Raw genomic sequence first — 20,110 nt, 5'->3', positions numbered from 1 at the left:
AAGCTGCTGTCATAAGTAGTAAAACATTTTCTTGTGTATACTCAAAGGAAAAAGCTCCAGTTAATAACCATGGATAAACAGGTCTTTGAGAAAAGGGCTAATGAGCAACCTTGAGGAAGGATGCTATGTAACAGCCACCATAAGATACTTGGACCTTTCTCGAGGGAAAGGGTATTGAGTTCCCTGATGGATCGTAGCCGTTGGTATGGGAACTCTAGTAGAGTACTTGGTTCTTGGCACATGCTGCTAATGAAGTCTGCTAAGGCAATGTGAGGAGCTGAGATGTTGCGGGTAACCTTAGGACTGAGGAGAAGCCCTGTGTGCTAAATAGGAAGGGGTGTGTGATAATGAAGTGTCCTGAACTGAAATGTCCTCTTTTTGCCTTCCCACTGTCCCCAGTGGTTTCTGTGCATCAAAACCTTCCTTTAGGCCAATGCTAAATTCTCATTCTAGCCAGAATGCTGCTGATTTTCCTGAGTAACAGCGTGTTCAGGGTGTATGGGAGTGAGCAGATGGGTGGAAGCACTGACCGGGCCAGGGTCTAAATCATGGAGAGTGTGTGTGTAGTCATGGATTATAATCACTCCTGCAGTGATAAAACTGATGAGTACAATCTACCTGTATCTGTATGTAATTGCACTCATATGTATACAGGTGCTTAAATATAGCTCTGGGAGTAAAGCAGATGTCCAAGTTCCTGAGCCTCAGGACTGTAACTAAGCCCATGCTATCTTTAGGATTTGATCTTTGGGTTGAAAGCTTTCTAGGATGGGAAGAGTCTCTGTTAAGCTTTTGTGTAGCATGTGGTACAGAGTGATTAGTGACCAGTCAGGCACTACCTGGTATAAATAAGTATGTGATCTAGATGGATGTATTCTGTCAAATGCACAGTTGTGATAATTCAGGAAAGGCTCCCTTTAGATATCAAGACAGGAGATAAGATTCTGGAACAGAGTTTTTACAGAGATAAGGGGAAAAAGATAACAGACCTTAAATCCATGATGGAAAAAAGCTCTGTGTGGCATATTGAGCCCAACTGTGTGTGATCTGGCTTCCTTTCTCCAAGTGTCAAACACAACCAAGTGAGCTAAAGAGCTTGCTTGGGCCTGTCGTCACACAGGGGGGTTGGCTTGGATCTCATTTGTGACTTGCTGGGGGTATTTCCTCCCCCAAGGCTTGGTTTGTGTGCCCCAAGCAGTGCTGAGCTCCCATATCTCCTACTGCAGAGTGAGGGGGTGATTGTATTGAGATTTAGAAGCATGAATAAGGGAGGTATTCTAGCAATAGAAAACCAAATCAGGGTGTTGTCTTTGGTCTTGGAACTTCTTTTTGAACCCTGATTTGAAAATTCTGTTCTTCTTCAAAAACACATTTATTCCTGTGATGTCAACTTAACTAGAAATGAGTAAAATCAGCAACTGCTATAAGTTCCTATGACCTCTGAGTGCCTCTTTCAAAATAATCTGAAATAGATCTGCTTCTGTCTTGTTGCTTTAAGCTATTTTGTCTTTACATCCTGAGGTTTAAAGCACAAGTGTGTGTGTGTATCTCTAAGTAGTAGATACATTTGAAGAATGATTTATTATATTATATTTTATTGTGATGTTACAAGTAAACTGTTGTGTATGTTTTGGAGTTGAGGAACATCTGTGTATCACTTACATAGAGATAATGAAAAATATCTTCCAAATGCAGCTGGATATTTCACCGTTTGTTATTTTTCTGACTATTGCAGTGCTAAGGACCACTGCAGCCACAGCTCACCCAAGCCCTTCTCTCTGCATGGCACCTGGTACGTGCACAGTTTGTTTAGTAACCCCCGTTAAGTCCTGAAATGGTGATTATGTATGCTTACCAATTGTAACTCCCTTGCCTGGCAGCTTCCAATTTTTGTAAGACCTCTGTGTACTCTTGTTTTTCATTAACCTTGTCTCAGGACGTGTGGAGAGGCTGAGGTGGTCTCTTCAGGGCAGCCCTGGCACCACTGTATTCCACGACTAACACTGGGATTGCGTGTGTTTCTTGGGGTTTCTGTCTATCTGTAATACCCTCTTGAGATCCTTGCCCTTAATGCTCTAACGGGCCTTTACGAAGTTCTGCTTTATAAGCATCAAACTTGATATAATGTCTGTGCATTTTGCAGTTGTTCGGTGAGTAATAATCTCATTTCCCGTGTAATCTCTGAAAATTATTTTGATGCCTAGGCACGGACTACTGAAACTGTTGCTCAGCAAAATCATGATATCGGCATCAGCTGGAGCGCAGCTTATTGCGGAGTTTATTGTCAAGGCACCTGATACGATCAGCTTTATTGCATAAGCTTTGTTTTTTATTTTGGAGGAAGGCGGGAGGTGATAACCATTTTCCAGATTAAAGGACTTTGGGAAGTCACTTCTGTGCTAACAGAGATTGGATCATCTTGAGAACTAAGCAATAGTATTTCGAAGCAGAATGATTTGTTGGGTCTTTCTTGACTGATTTCTGGGGAACCAAATGTGAACAGATCATCTCCAATAATAGTTTGCTCTGGTTTTCAAGATGTTGGCCCACAAAAAAAAAATTGTATCATTTCTGGCCAACACTTTTTATTTCCTCTAGAATTTCTACAAGAAGGTTTCTGAGTACAGCCAAGCAGATTGTTGAATGCTTCTTAAACAGAAGAGATGAGGATGCCTGGGCTGGACAGAAACAAAGTCCACAGGAAGAAAGAGAAGATGTTTTGGCTCATGATGGTGCCGAGGTTGAATGCTTGCAGTGCGTGAATTCCTCCTCTCACCACTTTTTGAGGTCATTTAGCTAACCATGTAAGGTGCTGAGGACAGTCTAAGTAGATATCGAGTTCAGACCAGCTTTTTGAGGAGATGTACAAATAAGAACGAGGAAAAGAGAAGTTTTGAATAAGGGTGTTTGCATTTTGTTAAAATATATATTCCTGCTGCTTTGGGAGAGGTAGGGGAAATGCAAAAGGAAGGTGAAAATGTACTGAAATGAGGAGAAAACAGCGTGAAATGATAATTTCTTTCACAGTTTAGACCTAAAACTTGATAGGAGTAGTCATCCACATCTGACGGGAGGACTGAAAGACCTACGTGTCTTAGCTATTACTCTACCCAGTTCAATGAAACTGTGGTGACAGCTTCTCCTGGTTGTTAACTGGTCAGCAGTTATGTCCCAAGTGATCTTGGTCCCCCTGCACAGGCATGAGTCATGACAGCTTGGGTATTTGCAGGCAGCAGCTCCTTGCTTACCAGCTAGATGCACAGGAATGGGATGAATTAGTGGAAAGCTCTATAAAGAATCTGTTACTGTGGCTTTTATTTCACTGCTTGCAGATTCTCATGTTGGAGAAAAGCTCCTGAAGGGCTGTCTCAGAGCTCAGGGTTTGTGTCAGCAGGAAGAACTATTCAGCTCCCAAGCAGAGATACCAGCTTCATACAGGTTTTCATAAAACCCATGCTACATCTGTAGCGAAGGGTCTGGCCTGCGGGAAACAGTGAGGGCTTGGGCTCTAGTTGTTTCTGTGGTTTTCTGAGTCCATAGAAGAAATGTGTGTGTTCTCAGACTTTCCTTCTCTGAAAAGCAAATCCCTCTGCTGTGGTGAGGAAGGAATGGAGGTTAGAGGCAAAGATGAAGGAGCCTTTCATTCAACAGAGGAGGCTTTGTTGATGTACAACACATACCTGGTGAGTTAGCTGCTGAGACCTCTCTTGACTTGCTTTGAACAGGGGCCCTTGTTACAGAACCTGTTCTCCATCTCTCATCTCCCATATGCTGTGCATTTTCTGTGCAGCTTGGTTTGCCTCCTGAAAATGCATACATGGCTTGTTCTCCTAAGTGTGCTTACACGTGACAGGGGATTATTTGCTCCCTCTAAGAGATGAGGCCTTCTTCATGCTGTTATTTAAAGAAAAGTGGAGTGTCTTAAAAAGGTAATTAAAGAAGACCCAACAACAACCCGAACTGTTCTTTAATCTCTTTAGTTTCACTTCCACATGCTGTGCATCTTGTTCTACCAGTTTCAATGCTCTTGCAAAGCAGTTGCACAACGACTTCCTCTTAGCAACGAGCAGAATTAAACTTGAGCTCACCTAATTGGCTGTACCTTTTCTAAGGTACTCAATGTATTGAGTTTCCAATAAACTCTGTAACCCCCCTTTTTTCCTGCACCTTTTCATTGCAACAACTTTTGGAATAAATGCTCGTGGACATCCTCATATACAGTTCCCATACAGACGTGGGAGCTGGTTGAAGCCTGAAATACCAACTCAACCCTTAACCAATTTCCTTTTCACACCTGACTCTCTGCACATTGACAATTTATGAAAAGACCTAGGCTTTTACCAGAGTTTTGATCCAAGTGTTTATGGTAGTATTAAAAAATCTCCCACTACAAACTGTTCCTAAAAGCTACGGCTGTTTTAAAGGCCAATGTCTGACTCAGATTGCCCCTTCAAATAAAACCAGATTTTTTGCCAGTTTCTGATTTTGCTGGAATAACGAGGGCACAACAGAGGCAGCACAAGGTAACAGGCCACTCAGAGCATCGGGGTCAGATGAACTACTTTGGAATTAGCTGTCCTTCAGCAACTCTTCTGGAAAGGTTTGTGTGCTTTATGATCCTTGCCCACCACAGTGTGGAACAACTACCACTCCTGTGTGGGTTTTTTTTTCCCTATGTGAAAGTTACCAATAGAAACATTTAGCTAACATTTCATAAATGGTTTTTTTTTTATAAATACTGGTCATCAACAACGGTTGCCAAATGTGACCTGAACGTAGGAGGGGAAAACTCCATGCAGATTAGTAGCTACACTTGGGTTTCTCCATTATTGGAGCTCCTTTCCCCCTTACAAGCCAGACTTTGCATAGTAACCTTCACCAGGATACAATATTTGTCAAGGATACTGATGAGCAGCGGTTGTGGCTATGTTTAACCAAGGATGCAAGACCGTTAAGCTATTTAAGAAGTTCTTGCCACAATGAGTACATTTTAGAAAGTACCACCTGGAAGGAGCATACTGAGCTTAGCAGGGACTTTTTATCCCCGTTAATTTGTAAAACAAAATGACTGCTAAAAGCTTAGAACCCATCCCTGCTTTTGTACTTTCCATTTGACTCCCTCCCGGTGATGAAACAACAGCTACTCACAGGTGAATAATTGAGGTCCCCGAGAGAGAAACTTGTTAAAATTTTAATAATGTCTCAGCTATATTTATAATTCTGCAGAGAGGCTCTTAGCTGAGCGAGCCAAAGAATCTGCCATGTTACATCAGAGCCTTTGATCCAAGTGACCTCTGTTCTGGAAATGAGAAGTGCTTACGCTGCACAAATCTCTCTAAACCTAACAAAAATATGTGTGAAATTGTCTGTGCTGTACTGGAGAAAGATCACGGTCAGGTAACTTCGGCCACTGTTAAATGGGAGCAGCTCTGTGATGGGAGGTTGGCAAACAGTCGGTGCCTGTGGGATGTGTATGAAGGTGCTGGTGGATTGATCTGATGTTTCCTTGAGAGCAACCCCCAGGCAGGTGTGTTGGTTGCTGGAAGGGCAGAGCCTGCAAACTGCTCCCTACTGCGTGGTAGCCTGTGAATCTCCTGGGTCTTATCAGCAGCTCGCACCACACAGAGACCTCCTGCCTGATACAGATGCTCAGCTGCGAGAGGCTGCCTCGCAGCTGTGTTTTCTTCACCTTGTACTTCTTTGACAGGGAGGAGGGGCTGTACAAATAGTAAATTTGTTTTCCAAGCTAAATGAAAACTGCAATTTCAAGCTTGCTTGCCTTGGCACCTCTAACACCTTTCCAGTTTACAGGGACAGTGGCAGGGTACTTGGCAGGGAGGGAAATATTTTGGTCACCCCACAATAAGGTGAGGTGACCGTTCAAGGTAGCCCAGTGGCTCAGCAGCCAGACTTCTCGCTGGTGGACTCTGCTCAGGTGACAAAGCCACACAATTTAACACCCAGCCAGCTTGTTGCTCTGCTACAGCCTTCCCAGACTGGCACACGACACGGTTCCAGTGAAATCAGGTCACTTGGTCTCACAGGTTTCTTTCCACCCATGCTAGCATGATCTTCCCTCCTCTCTTCCCAGGGTATTTAGGATTGTGTTAACTGCATCTGGTATGAGAAAATAATAATACACCCCTGCTCCTTCCTGGCTTTGCTGAGGCCTCTCTAGCCTGGACTCATGGGGTAAACCACTCAAGTTCCTTCCCACTGCATCAGGGGAGGAAAGTAAAAGCGTCTTTGCAATGTATACAGCTGCTCCACTCCCTCCAACTGGGAGAGGTGGAGATGTCTTGTGTCCCTCAGCCTCAGTGGCAAGGACCCCATCGGGTACCTTGTCTGAAGGCTGAAGCATGACTGTGCTGAAGTGAAGCTGGACCCACAAGGGAACATCTGGCTTACTTTGCATGGCGGTGTGTGGTTGGGCGGCCCATGAGGTGAAAAAAGAAATGGGGCATCTGTGTGGCCTCTCCTGGTCTCCTGGACTTGGCCTGGGGCAGCTCTGTAGCAGTGCTGCATTGCTTCCTTGCAGACATGCAGCTGTGATGGGTGGCACGTCCTGTGTCCATAACCAGTGGGCATGACTCTCTCACCCTACTCCTCAGGTAGCTACGCTATACTGGTCCAGTTGATGCACTAGTATTTTCTGTTATTGCTGTGTCCCTTCTGACAGAGAGGAATGAGACCCAGTCTTCCAAAAGCTGCACTTTCAAAGCACAAAGAAAGAGCATCTCAGAAGGGAGCCAAGCCACGCGAACCACACCAGGTAGTCCTTTTCCCTCGGGGCCTGAGTTAGTCACACATCCAAGCTCACAGTCCTGTCAGGGCATAACCCACCCAGCTGCATGGTCTCCCAGCCTTCAGCACTACCATCCATGAGGAAAGAAAAAGCATAAAATGCAAATGTTTGAGTCACAAACAAAAGGTGGGTGAGTAGGATTAGGTGAGGCTGTGCTGACTAACCCACCCAAGCAACAGGCATGTATTGCTCCCAATTTATGCTGAAGGAAACAGATCTGGCTGTGCCAAAGCTCAAGGTGGTGTTGGAAGGTGCCGCTGGTGCCGAAACGTCTTAACTCATCCTGCGCCACCATGCCAAAATGGGATCCCAGGCCTGGGTCTGGCTGGATTCACAAAATCCATGATAAAAAGCAAACCAGGGATATATCATTGCTACTGTTGCGTCTGACAAAGGAGAGTTGGATCCCTTGAGGCAGAAACAATTTATCTGTGGCTCAAAATGACTCATTAGGAGCTGTTTCAAACAATCTGTGTCTTTGTATTGAAAAGGCACGTCCTGATGAGTTTGGCAAGGACATGATTTCAGATTATTTTATAGTCTGCCTTGTAAAGCTGTGCACAGGGTTAATGACAGTTTAGTATTAATTGTGTATCTCTGGCAATTTGCAGAGAGACATTTGCCTGACTAGAATCTTGTTCCTGCTTTTAACATTTCTAGTTCTTGAACAACAAAATGATTGGAAATTAGAGCACTGTTTTCTCAAATGGCTTTATCTGAGGCTTTCAGGGTATGATACAATTAAGCATTTAATTGTGAGGCCCTGTACGGACAGCATAAAATTTACTCATCCCCAGCCGCAGTGCAGACTCCCCAAGGCTGGAGTGTGATCGCTGTTTGTTAGCGACCAGCAGTGCCAAAATAACTCTTTGGAGAGGCAGGCTTACAGCTGGCTGACGCTGGGCTGGGAGGAAACAAGATGGTCAGGACCTATTTAGCAGTAAACCAAGCGTACCTGTTCAGTCACACTGACAAACAGATGCACAAATACAAAAGTGTGGCTTCTTATCACAAGCAACATGTGTGAGCGGGGTCTGAGACCTGGCTGCTTTGAGTTTCCAGGAATTAGCTGGTAATGTATTAGCTGTGTTAAGATAAACCCGGGTGTCTGCAAGGCCTGCTGTTAACTCTCCTTTGTGTGTGTGCTGAGATACAGACAGCTCTGAAGAAAGAGCATTTGGTGCTGTAGATTCTGGTCTCGAATTCAACAGGATGAAGACAACTGTTACGCAGCAATTGTTCAGTGAAGGGCACTTGTTCAGTGTGAGGGAGAAATGGTTGATAAATTTAATTTTTCATTTACAACGGCTTTAAATGCCTCAGGGTAGTAACATGGATTTTAAATTCTGACAATTATTTAAATTAATTGCAAAATTCTAACTGACTTCCATGTGACCAAAATGACAACTTGCGTTTACAAATATCCAAGTGGCATTCTTCAGGGCATGGAAAAGTAATTTTCACAGGGATTAGATACATGCACAACGACATCTGCAGTCCCCTTTCTCAGCTTATTTCGAATGACTGGTGTGGTTTGGTTGGTCTTTCTGCACTTCACTCTTTTAATGATTGCCTGCAGGACCACTCATCCCTACGCACTAGCACAGCTGGGCTGTCAGTGAGGAGTGCAAAGGCCCTGAGTGCATCCCCTCTCCTGCGGATTTGGTGCCTGGAGGTGGGCTGAGCTAGAGCTAGAGCTGCTCCCCAGCAAAGAGGAAGTTTAAATCCAAGCAGGATTTTTTGTTTTAAATTGCAATTAAAAGACACCCCAACTGGTGAAAGTACTTGCATTTCATGTGCTTGGAGGTTTCCAAAAGCCTAAACTTGGCATCCCAAATAATTCAACCTATTTGATCAGATTGACTGCAAGTCCAGTCTGTACCCTCTCTGGGCAAACCTTTACTTAAGTTTCAGTTCTTGCAGATAAACACCTTCTTCCAGGAGATTGTCTTTCCCCAAAGAGCTACATTTGCATGCTGGTGAAGCACGTACATAACTTTTCTTAAAACTGTTGTTTCGGCACACAGTACTGGGGGATTTTTGTGCGAGACAGGAGATGGCGCTGTGTTCAGCAATAGTTCGATTCCCTGCACTCTTGGTTTGCAAGGAAATCTGAAACAATTTGGTTTGGGGCTTCTTCCCACAATGTTCTTAAATGTTATTTTTGCATGCTACGTGCTTTTCTTCCTGTGCAACCACAGTTTGCCCAGGAAGGCAGATAATTTTTCCACAACCTCAGACTGAGAGTGTAGAGATCCTCTGAGGCTTCAGATGAGAACCAGCCCCATGAGAGCTAGTGTCAGTATTGATTAGGACTCAGGGAGCTCAGAGGGCTTCCCAAGGTTATTCCATGGAGCAGCCCAGAGCATGACCTCTTACTAATGGATTTCTCAGTGCCTGCCTGCATGCCACCAGATGTCTAACCAAGACACTGAGAATTTGGCACCTAGAAGATGAAGGTGATTACCAGTGGGAATAGAAAAAAAGGAGAGAAGAAAGTCAAATAGAGTGGAGGTTTTTGAAACATCTCCCACAGAAGGTGTTTCCCCCGAGGGAACTCTGACAACAGTTGTACAAACACCCAGATGGCAGCTGCCTGTGCCCTGTATTCGGTGGGCTTGGTTCCCTGTCTGGTCCCACATGGCCATGCCTGTGAGCTTTGCTACCCTGCTTCTCCCCAGCTCCCACTCAAGGACTTTCCCCTGCCTTGCTCCTCCAGGAGGGATAACATGCCTTGGTGCTCAGGCCAGCTGCCAAACCAGGCAGTTGCCCAGTTTTGTTGGTTTTGAAGAACACTCGTGTTTGGGATCTCTGACTTGCTTTTTAAAAGTGCTCCTGATGTTTCAGTTTGTCTTGTGATGCTCTTTAGCACTGCTGAAAAAATCAGGCTTCACTGTTGGTGTGTATGTGCACGTCTACATATGGGTGAGACAACAGTAACTCCTGAAGGGAAATATTTCCTTCCTCAGTTCCACCAGAGTCTGCCATGAGTCCCAAGGACTGCCTTCCCAACAGCAGCTGTGAAAGAAAAACATTTCCAAAGAACCAGCCATGTAAAAAAAAAGAACCAACTCCATGCTGCATTTTTGTTGCTTGTAAGTGGATGCTTTCTCCTGCATTTCCTGAGGTCTGTCGCAAGCACCTACTCCCAGCTGTCACGTTAAACCTTCCCTGGCAGAATTCCTGCTGCAGCCTGAAAGCTCCAGGCTGGCACCGAAGCTGTTTGGCAATCGCTCAGCAGCGATTTAAAGATTTAAAGGTAGTGACGACTGAGGAGAGCGCGTCACTCCTCTGCAGCCCGATCCAAAGGAAAGATAAACATCCTCCCGGCCGCAGGTCCAGGCCAAGGCGTCCACAGGCCGCCGCACCCACTGGTTCCCTGGACTGCTCCGTCTGGTGCCAGCAAATCTGTTCTGTAGGCAGCAAACGTCCTGGTCTCTGCAGGTCACGGTTTAATCCTGCCTGCCGAAGGCTGCCATAACAAAACCTGCTGTTTTCCCTCCCGAGGTGACCCCGTGTGTTCCCGTCTCCCTTACTCCCGTGTCACCGGGGCCGGGGAGCTCTGCCCAGGCCAGGCCGGGCTGGAGGCCCGGGACGGGTCGGCGGTGGCCCGAAGCGCACCTCAGGGCTCTCCGTCTCTCGCCGGGTCTCTCAAGGCGGGCGAGGGGAGGCGGGAAGGGGCCGCGGCAGCGCCCCGAGGGCCAGCCGGCACCGGCGGGTTCGCGTCCCGCAGGCGGCTGTCGCTCGCGGGCGCCTTTCACGCCGCGACCTGCAGCGAAAGCCAAGTGGGCGATGGCTCCTGCTCCCCTGCGGCCACGGCAAGGGGCTGTCTTATTTTAATCGCCTTCCCGGGGGGCAAGGAGGTTTCCTCCGTCGTATTTTCACTCAGCGCCTCGCAGTTGCCCGCCCTCCACGGCACGGAGGGCCGTGATGGCTGAGGGGCCGGCGCCATCTTCTGGGCTACTTCGCACGGCAGAGGGGGCAGAAGGCCGGGCTGGGGAGCGGCGGCGAAATGCCGCTGAGGGAGCAGTGAGGGTGGGGAGCAAAGGGGAGCTCAGAGGGGCCCGAAGGGGAGAGGGGCCCGAAGGGGAGCGAGGCCCAGGGGCGCTGCGAGGCCCCACCTCGGCATTGGGATGAAACACCTGCCTCAGGGCTGGGAGGGCAAATTCAAGGTACAGCTGGCGGTATGGGTAGAGCCCTGGTGAAGCATGGGGCTATGGAGCAGCCTGAGGGACCACGAGTCCTCTGCCCGGGAACTCCTCCTCACTGCCAGCAGAAGCAGGGCGGATGGCCAGAGAAGCACTCAGTGTGTTGCGGTTTGGGTTTGTTCTGCCCTCCCTTGGTAACGTGGGCTTTTGTCCTTTATAGACTTGTCTCTCTCAAACATCTCAGTTCTGCAGCAGAGAAACCAGCGTGGTGCCTCGTGCTCACCAGCTACTGAAAAACGCGCTGCCGGCTGATTGCCGAGCGCTCGTGTGGCGAAGGCTTCGCGCTGGGCAGTACCATGCCACACGGTTCCTCTGTCCTTGGGACTCCTTGGACTTGCTCCGCCCAGCAGAATGCTAGTTCTAAGCAAGCAGGAAAAAAATATGTGCTAATCTTATTTGTGGCAGGAAGCCACAGGAAGGGTGCTTTGCCTGGGTGAAGGTGGTGCGACACGTGCTGTGCTCTTGTGCTACCCATCAGCCACATGTGGTGAGGTGGGTACCCTGACACCGCCCCGAGTGTGAGCAAGAGCGGGCAGTGCTGCATTAACTGTGCTACATATTTCCAGGTGGGATTTGGCTTACACCAGGCAGGTCAGAGCTTGGGACTGGTGGAGCTGTGCGTGTTTATGCAGGCATGCCCACAGAGTCTGGGGTGGTGTTAAATACAGGTCTTCCTATTTGCACTTAACAGCCTCCTGAATTCAATGCCCTCAAATTTGTTCCAAGGAGGAGGGCATAATGCTCAAGTCATTGCTAAGCATTGAGTGATGCTGGGCTTCTGGGGAATACAATTTAGCAATCATGCTGAGATTTCACTGAGCTGTAGGAGAAATAGTCAAGGTGGACTGCATTCTTGTTGCTTCCGTTCACGCAGGGTTGGCCTCAAGAGCTTTCCGTGGTTTTTATCTGATGGATCAAAAAGGAATCTCATCCGCACATCCTCGCCCTGATTGCTGTCACTCTGCATAGGAGGCAGTCGGCATTGAGTTAGAGGCAATGAAGAAAGTCTCAGGAGTAACGAGTGAGAAATGGGAGATTTGCGCAAATGAATTGTGGTTTCTTGGCTAATATACCTTAAGGAAGTCTGGTTTAGATAAGCAGCAGGTCTGCTGCTCTGGGAATGCAGAGTCACCAAATGGTAGGGATCAGAAGGGACCTCTGGAGATCATTTAGTGCAACCCCCCCTGCTAAAGCAGGTTCACCTAAAGCAGGTTGCACAGGACAGCATCCAGGTGGGTTTTGAATATCTCCAGGGAAGGAGACTCCACAGCCTCCTCTGGGCAGCCTGTTTCAGTGCTCTGCCACCCTCAAAGTAAAGAAGTTTTTCCTCATCTTGAGACAGAACTTCCTGTGCTCCAGTTTGTCCCCATTGCCCCTTGTCCTGTCACTGGGCACCACTAAAGAGAGTCTGGATCCATCCTCTTGACACTCAAGTGAATGCCACGGAGTCACTACCTCTTCTCTGTGTTTGAAAGGGCCTAACACTTCCTATCCCATCCTTCAGACTGCAAGCCTCTCCACTCAGAGGCCTGTCTCTCACTAGGTGCGGGGATGACATCTCACACAATGCAGTTGTCATGTCCGGTGCTTTTAGGCACAACTCTGATATTTCTGCTAATGATTATTCCTTGCAATAACCCCTGTAGTAGTGTTTCTGTTGTAAATCAGGAAACTGTAGAAATAAATCTCTTCTGTCAAGGGTGTTTTGTGGTTCAAGCAGGGAGTTGTAATGCCAGAGATCTCTTTTGCCTTGGCATTGGCTGGGCAAGTAATTTCCTCTCTCTGGTGGAGCTTCATGTCCCTGAAAGTCTGAGGAACCTGTATCCAACATGAAAAAGTGGTCTGGTGTGGAATTGCTTGCGTAGTGGTACAGGAGTGTTTTGTTCTTGCTTAATTGTCTTTTATTACTTACCACATCAAAGAATAAAATGTTAGAGGTGACTGTATCCTTCAGCTTCTCAGCTGGATGGGCTGTAAGATACCAAGTGATGTCCCAGAAGGGGTGCCTGCCTTGCTTTTCTCCTCCCAAGCAAGTGCTCAGCATCGTTCTCTACCCTCTACCATACCTGTGTGACACAGAGCTTTGTGTACCTCAAATGACCCTGGGAGACCAACTTTCTAACACAAACAGTGCTAGATTGAAGCTGTTTTCAGTTCAGATAAATGACGTTGCCTTCATGCTGTGTTCTAAACTGTTTGGATTGCAGTTAGATTGTCTTACAAAAAAGCTCCTAACAGGCAAGCGTGGTCTATCTGTTAGCTTAGTAATGAGCCCTAAAGCCCTGGAGGAAGAGGGAGAAACTGCTGCAGCTCTTTCCCAAGATCTGGTGGAGACTGTGTCTACATTTAGCCTGTACCCAGGGCTAAACTGTAACAGTTGTTCTATCACCCAATGAACCCTCACCAACCAGGGAGGAGAATAAGAAGAAAGGAGAGAAGACCCATAGGAGAAAGTACAACAGATTTCATAAAAACACCACCAGTACAAACAAAAAAATACTTAGCCAAATGAATCTACTATTGCCAAGATGAATAGTCCTCAGTGGAAGCCAAAGAAGGAACAGAAAGAACCCCAGCAGAAACCCCATAAGAGCTCCCTCCCTTCAGCAAACCCTCCCCCTTTATAATGACCATGACATTATGGAGTGGGCTACACCTGTAGCTCACTCAGGTCAGCTGCCCTGGCTAGCTTGAAACTCCTAATGACTGGCCTACTGATGGTTCTATCCCAGCCAAACCAGGACAGGCTGTGAGGCCTTTATGTCAGGAAATGCCAGTTTTGTTTTTTTTTTTTCTTGAAACAAAGGGAGAGTGCTTGGTGACTATATTTATGTTTGAGTGTGCTAGTGGGGAAATTGAGGTATCCTTCTGTAAGGACATGATTAGTAATGGTCAAGAGTGATAAAATGTCTGGAAAACATGTATAACGTCATCTTCAAAGCCTGGCTTATCCATCAAATTGTGGATGTGCATGAAGAAGGAGTCTCTCCTGCATGCTGGATTGTGCTCCTGTATGTCCCTGGTGCACCAGTGACTCACGATGAGCTTTGCAAGTTGGACAGCACATCTGTAACACCACTGCTGTAGTGGGCAGATGCGAGTTTAGTGGAGCACATGCCAGTCCCCCGGCTGGCCATGCAGTGGCACTGAAAGCAAAGCTAAATCCCAGATGTCAGCGCTGGCAAGGTGTACGCTGGCTACAAGGGAGGTGCCAGGCAGGCTGTCATGTGCTGGGAGGATGGAGTGGGGCTGCGGAAGGAATTAATCAGCTGCAGTTTGCAGAGCACAGGGGGACATGATCAGTCCTGTGCCATTTGGGAGTTTGCTCTGGTAGCCCAGTTGCTCACAATGTGCTCCTGTGCTCCCAGCTGGCTTTCTGGGGCTGGGTTTCACTGAGGCTGTTACCAAAGGAAAGTGAGGGTCTTTATTGCTTGCTCGGTTGGCCCTGCAGAATGTCAGAGACTTCAGCTTTCCCTTCTGCAAGACAGGTGTATTTTCAGCCTTTTTGTTCTGCCTGGTCTGTCCTATGAACGAGCTGCTGGCTTTGCTCACGAGTGTATCTGCAAAGTGCGTGGAAGCAAATAGAAGCTGGAGCCAGAACTGTTGTTAAAAGCACACGGAAAGAAGGGAGTGTCTGCAGCAGCAAAGGTTCTTACTGTAGCTAGCAACAAAGGCACAGATTGCCTATTGATCTGCTAAACTGCAGAGTATGCACAATGCAACAAATGGGTTTGAGCTGTTGTACTTGAAATGGCTGAAAATATTTTGATGAAACAGTTTTGCTCAGAAGACACCTCAAAAGGGAGGAGGTTTTGATTAAACTCTGTTTTGATCAAGGATATACAGAGAAATGGTTGCATGCTTTATTACAGTGCATAGCATGGGAGTTGCAGCATTCATCTGGGCAGCAGAAGCTGTGAGAGACTGCTGAATGTGAGCCTGGGTGAATGTATCCTAAAGTCATGTACCAGGTTCATGGGTGTTTTGGGGCAGGTTTTTATCAGCTTGTCCTATTGAAACTGTTCCACTTTGCAGAAAAAAAATATTCATTAGCCCTGAGAAAACTGGGTTCAAGTCACTGGTTAGTCGAAGCTCTGATATTTATGGAGTGCAAAGAAGCTCCAGCAGCAGAGATGGTGGCATGCCCAGTAGCCTGCTTGCAGGAGACCTGCTGAGAAGTCAGCCTGGCCTTGGAGAGTCTTAGCCTGTCCAGTTGATATCCTCTAGCTACTGACGTACACATGCATTTCTTTTCAGAAAAGATTTGAGATGCCTTGGTTTTATTCTAAAACGGGATTTTTCAAAGTTGCCAGGATCTCTGTGGGTTGGGAACCCATTTCCTATGCGGTACTTGTTTCAGTAGAGCAGCCACAGGAGTGAAATGCAGGATCTACTGTACAGTGTGTTCGCACACATGCAGTAGCTAATGAAACAGGACAATTAAACTCCAACTCAATAGGTTTCTCTAGTTTCCAGATAAGTTCTAAATTGGGAGCATCGGCTAGAAGACTTGCTGGAAATCTTTGAAAATACGTGAGCGTAAGTTTCCTTTCAAACTGTATTAGGTATTATCTGTTAAATAACTAGGCGAGCACGTAGCAAGCTGAACCCCTGACCTGCTCAAATTAAACAGTTCTCTCTGGGTGAATCTGAATTAAAATAATCCCACTGGATGGGAAGACTCCCTTTCTGCTTTGGCTCTGCAGATCAAACACTGTGAAAACAATCTCTCCAACCTTCTGCCCCTTTTCAGAGCATCACCTTCCTTGTTCTTGTACAGTACCTCCTCTGCTGGTATTACAGCTATTCCCCTCCCACATGTAGGGACAGAAAGGGTGCTGGATGAGCGCACATGTACTGTGGCTTGCCAGTTGATTCCGTTGGCAGATAACCTAGTGCCCCAGACTGTCGGAGTTCATATGCAATATTGTTCAGGATGTGCTTACTGCGACATGGGATTATCATCTGCTCGCCTAGCTTTGGTTGCCTCAAAGTTCTTTCCTCAAGGTGTCTTTAAAGAATGCAGCTATTACAACTCAACGCCCTCTGTTTTTCCAACCTCTGAACAAGAAAAAAGATCAATTTTCCTTGTTGTGTTTGGCCTTTAAATTGGTGGAGGAATCACAGGGCTTTCAGTTAGCAATGATCTGCACTCTGTATCTACCACCTCTGCAGCAGTGAGGGGCTGTGGGGTGCAAGCAGACCTGGAAGAAGTCTCTTCTTTGGCCTGTGAGGTCTTGTGGTTTTATGTAAGCAGGAGGTAGAGAGTCCCTGAGATAGGAAGGGACGTAACCAAAGGGGCTTAGTCTGTCCTAAAATACAAGCCAAACATGCCTGGGATGCAGAATGCAGTTTTGCTTTCGTATTTGCTGCTAGCTACCATGCCTCTTACCAGGCACAAACCTCAGCTCTTGCCAGTCACAGCCCCTGCTGCCTGTGCCTTGCATCAGCATTCCCCTCACCTAGCAGGTATATTGCTTTCCTCCTCTGCTGTCTGGCTCTGATTGATGCTGTCATTTGTGTATTGAGACAACTAGAGCCTATAAATCCTTCCAAATACCCTATTATTAAAAAGAGATCTCACCTTCAACTTTGGGGTGGTGAGAAGGTCTCATTATGCTTCTGTTTGTTAGCTGTGCTTATGCAGGCAGTGTCTCTTGAGGCCAGAGATAACACTGGGATGCGTGGTGTAATGCGGTCAGTGAGCAGGTTGCATGCGTCAAAAGGTATCTCGAGGGCAGGCAGAGATTTCAAAGGCAGCAGCTTGCAGAAATGGAGATTTTTACAGCTGCACTGTGAGGGCTGGTGATGTGGGGATGGGCATCTATGACTTCCAGGTGACAGGTCTCTCCAGAGTGGTTCAAAGTGGTGGCCCAGGGACCCTTCGTTGCTTCCTTACCTGTGGCTGAGGGTAAAGACGGGTATGAAACCAGAGGCCCTGCATAGCAAGTGCTAAGCCTGACTGATGGAGCCTGTTGCAGTGCTGTTTGGGGGCGACAGAAACAGCCAGTATGAGCAAGGCAGGCGATGTCTTGAACTGATAAGAGGCTTCTCAGCTTCCTGTGTCCTGGGGGCCCCACTTCCACAGGGGAGGGCACACATGGACCCGCCATGCACCAAGCTTCACCTACAGGCCAGACTACAAAGACATCTAGGAGAAGAGTCATCCGTGTACAGATTTGGCAGTATTGACTGCCTACTCCACATCACCTCCGGAAAAAATAATGCTGAGGTAAATGTCTATCTCCATGCTGAATTGGATTGAGTTTTCCTGTGTTCTGGAGATTTCTTCCCCATTTTTTATTATTTTGCCTCAGGCTGAAGGGTCTGTTTTAGGGCCAGCATAATAACTGTCATAACTTTGTCAGGCTGACACATCAGTATGGTGCCAATCACAGTTATACAGACCCTGGGACCACTTCATCACGGCAGCTTCACTCCAAGGCTCCTTTTAATCTTTCCTAATAAAATTTAAATGACAGTAGCTGTTCCAGTCATGAACCAAGAAAAGCCTCTCATATTATTTCCTCCCTTTTTTTTTCCAGTGTTGGGTTCTCCATTTTATAGTGACTAATTTATGACACCTGATGTCTTCCAGAGCTGGTTATGTGTGTCTGAAACAAGTGGCACGTCTGTTTAGTGACTCTCTTCTCAGCAGATAGGGTGTTTCCAGAGTGATGTGGAAAATCGTATAGTTGGGCCATTGCCAGCCTCATCAGAATCCAGGCTGAATTTCCAGATGCTTATGGGTGGTTTTGACCAGGAGCCGTTATTGAGCTTGGATAGAGATTTGCTGCAGGTTCTTCTAACCAGCCGTTAGAAATCCGACCCATTGATGGTGCTGAGGTGCCTGGCCGCCTCTCAGTCCCACATTAAATGAGGAGAGCCAACATTTCCTCACATGCTTCCACTTCTCCCCTCTCCCCGGCAGAAGGCGGTAGAAGGAGAACTTTAAAAAACTGCACAAAATTTTCACTTCAAGCGTGAGTGGCACTGAATGGCCTGCCTCACTGGGAAACGGGCCTTGCGCTTGGAAGGAGAGGTAGGGCGGTTTGTAGCGGCTTTTAGATCCTGCACGCTGCACAGTCCACAGACTTGGACCAGCCCCTGAGTAAAAAAGTCTTTGGCAGTAAAAATCAAGCCACAAAAGCCAGTCTCAGCCTTCCTGAAGTGTGAGGGGTGAGGGAGCTGTTTGGAAATCCTGTGGCTTGAACCTCAGTCTGAGCTATTTCTAGCACTGAACACTCTGGGACTGGAGCAATAATTTGGATTATGCCCATGACTTTTGCTTATTTTTCATTTAACCTGCTGATGGCTGCTGTCTTATGTTGCTTTTCAGATCTACTGAGAGCAACTGCTTATGACTGCATTAGTGGGAATGGATGTTTATGACTGATCTCTTGGTGGTTGCAAAACCCATCATGCTCCATCAAAACATCACACTCAGCTTGCTCCAAACAGGTATTTTTTTCTGGGCTGTTCCTCCGTCTGCTTTTAGCAGAAAGCTGGAGGATGACCAGCATCACTGAGGCTCTCAGAGTCTTGGTGGGAAAGAGGAACGATGCTGACATGAGGTGGGTGTCAGTCTGGTGAGGTGGATGCTGCCCCAGTCTGAACACCCCGCGGGTAATAAGCTCATGAGTTGGGGTAATGTGCTATGGGTGGTTAAGTGCAGGATTGCTGACTCAGACTCCAGGCATTGCTAGGTTCCCGTCAAGTCTTTCATAGGTCATGAAGCTGAAGGGAAGGCAGGAGACTGTGCTGGTAACGTGTGAAATTGAAGTGCTGGGGCAAGGAGGTGGGAGATGAGGACTGATGTCCTTTCTCATCTCAGTTCACCTCTTCATCCAGTGAATTTGCACTGGTCTAGTACAGGGAAGACCTGCTCCAGCTACTGCACTGGCACAGACCTTCCCTTTGACCTCAGGACTTTTTCTTCCTTTCTTTTAGCAATTGGCCAAGTCACACATGTAAGGGAAAAGGCAATTGCAATCAAGGCATCTTCCATTTCCTTTCAGAATGCATGTGAGGGAAGGTGATATCTGGCACCTTATTAATACTGAAGCTGTGAAATGTCACCAATTCTGTGGCACAAGCAGGCCTTGATTTACATGAGTATAATAGAGATCAGACTGAGATCCTCAGACTCCAGTGTCAAAGGCCTGCAAGGTTGTATTACATTTTCTTGCCTGCTGATGAAAATGAAGTCCTGGGAGAAATGAGCAGTTTGGTCTCATCTGAATTCCTTCTGGAGTAGTGTTGCCTTCAGAAACTCTAAGTGGCAGTCAGCACCTCTCTTCTTGGCAGTCTTATCTAGAAAAACAGGGAATGAGTGGTCTGAGAACAACATTTTTAGCATCTCAGCCATCCATGTTATCTCATTTAGCTAAAAGAGGGATTGTTACCAGGAACATCTGTTTGTCATGTCTAGGTGGAGAATGAGATAACATTTAAACGATACACTATGGATCCAAATCTCTGTTGCTTTCTAAAGCAAATCCCAAACAGACCATCTTTGAAGGAGATGACATCTTTGATTACATTTCTTGTCTTTACTCAACATCTAGTGTCCTTCCATCAGCCTACATCTTTCTGGATGACTGGCCCTTAGCCATTGGCATCACTGCCCACTGCCTTCTTGTGCTGATACCTTTCCAGTGTGCCTTGCTGGAGATCTGGCCCTTTATCAAGATTGCATGTTCTTGGGAGACTTGACCTTGGAAGACTTCTGGCCAAAATGTACCTGTCTCAAGAGCTTGGATGTTACAGGGCATGATCAGCTCTTTCTGTGCTAAGTTACTTGCAGTTGGCTCATTCAGAAAACACTGGCTAGATTGGCATTTGCTTTGCTGACTGTTTTTAGTACTTAGTACTTCTCAAGTTATAGGAAATGTGGGGGAAAGTGAACTAAGCTCAGATCTGGAAGGGATCCTAACGTGAAGTTAGGTATCCTGATCCTTTGGGCTGTGAAGGTTGTTTTTGCTTTGGCGGTAAGATGAGAGTTCTGGCTGCTGTTGCTGCAGGAGATGAGTGGGAAGACCATATATGTGGGTGCTTGGTGGCTGGACAGGCCTGGGCTGCTTGCTTCTCTGTGTAT

This window comes from Leptosomus discolor, chromosome 5 (genome assembly GCF_034619465.1).
Source record: "Leptosomus discolor isolate bLepDis1 chromosome 5, bLepDis1.hap2, whole genome shotgun sequence".
Lineage (NCBI taxonomy): Eukaryota > Metazoa > Chordata > Aves > Leptosomiformes > Leptosomidae > Leptosomus > Leptosomus discolor.
The sequence above is the reverse complement of the archived record's forward strand: the minus strand, read 5'-3'. Positions refer to the sequence as shown.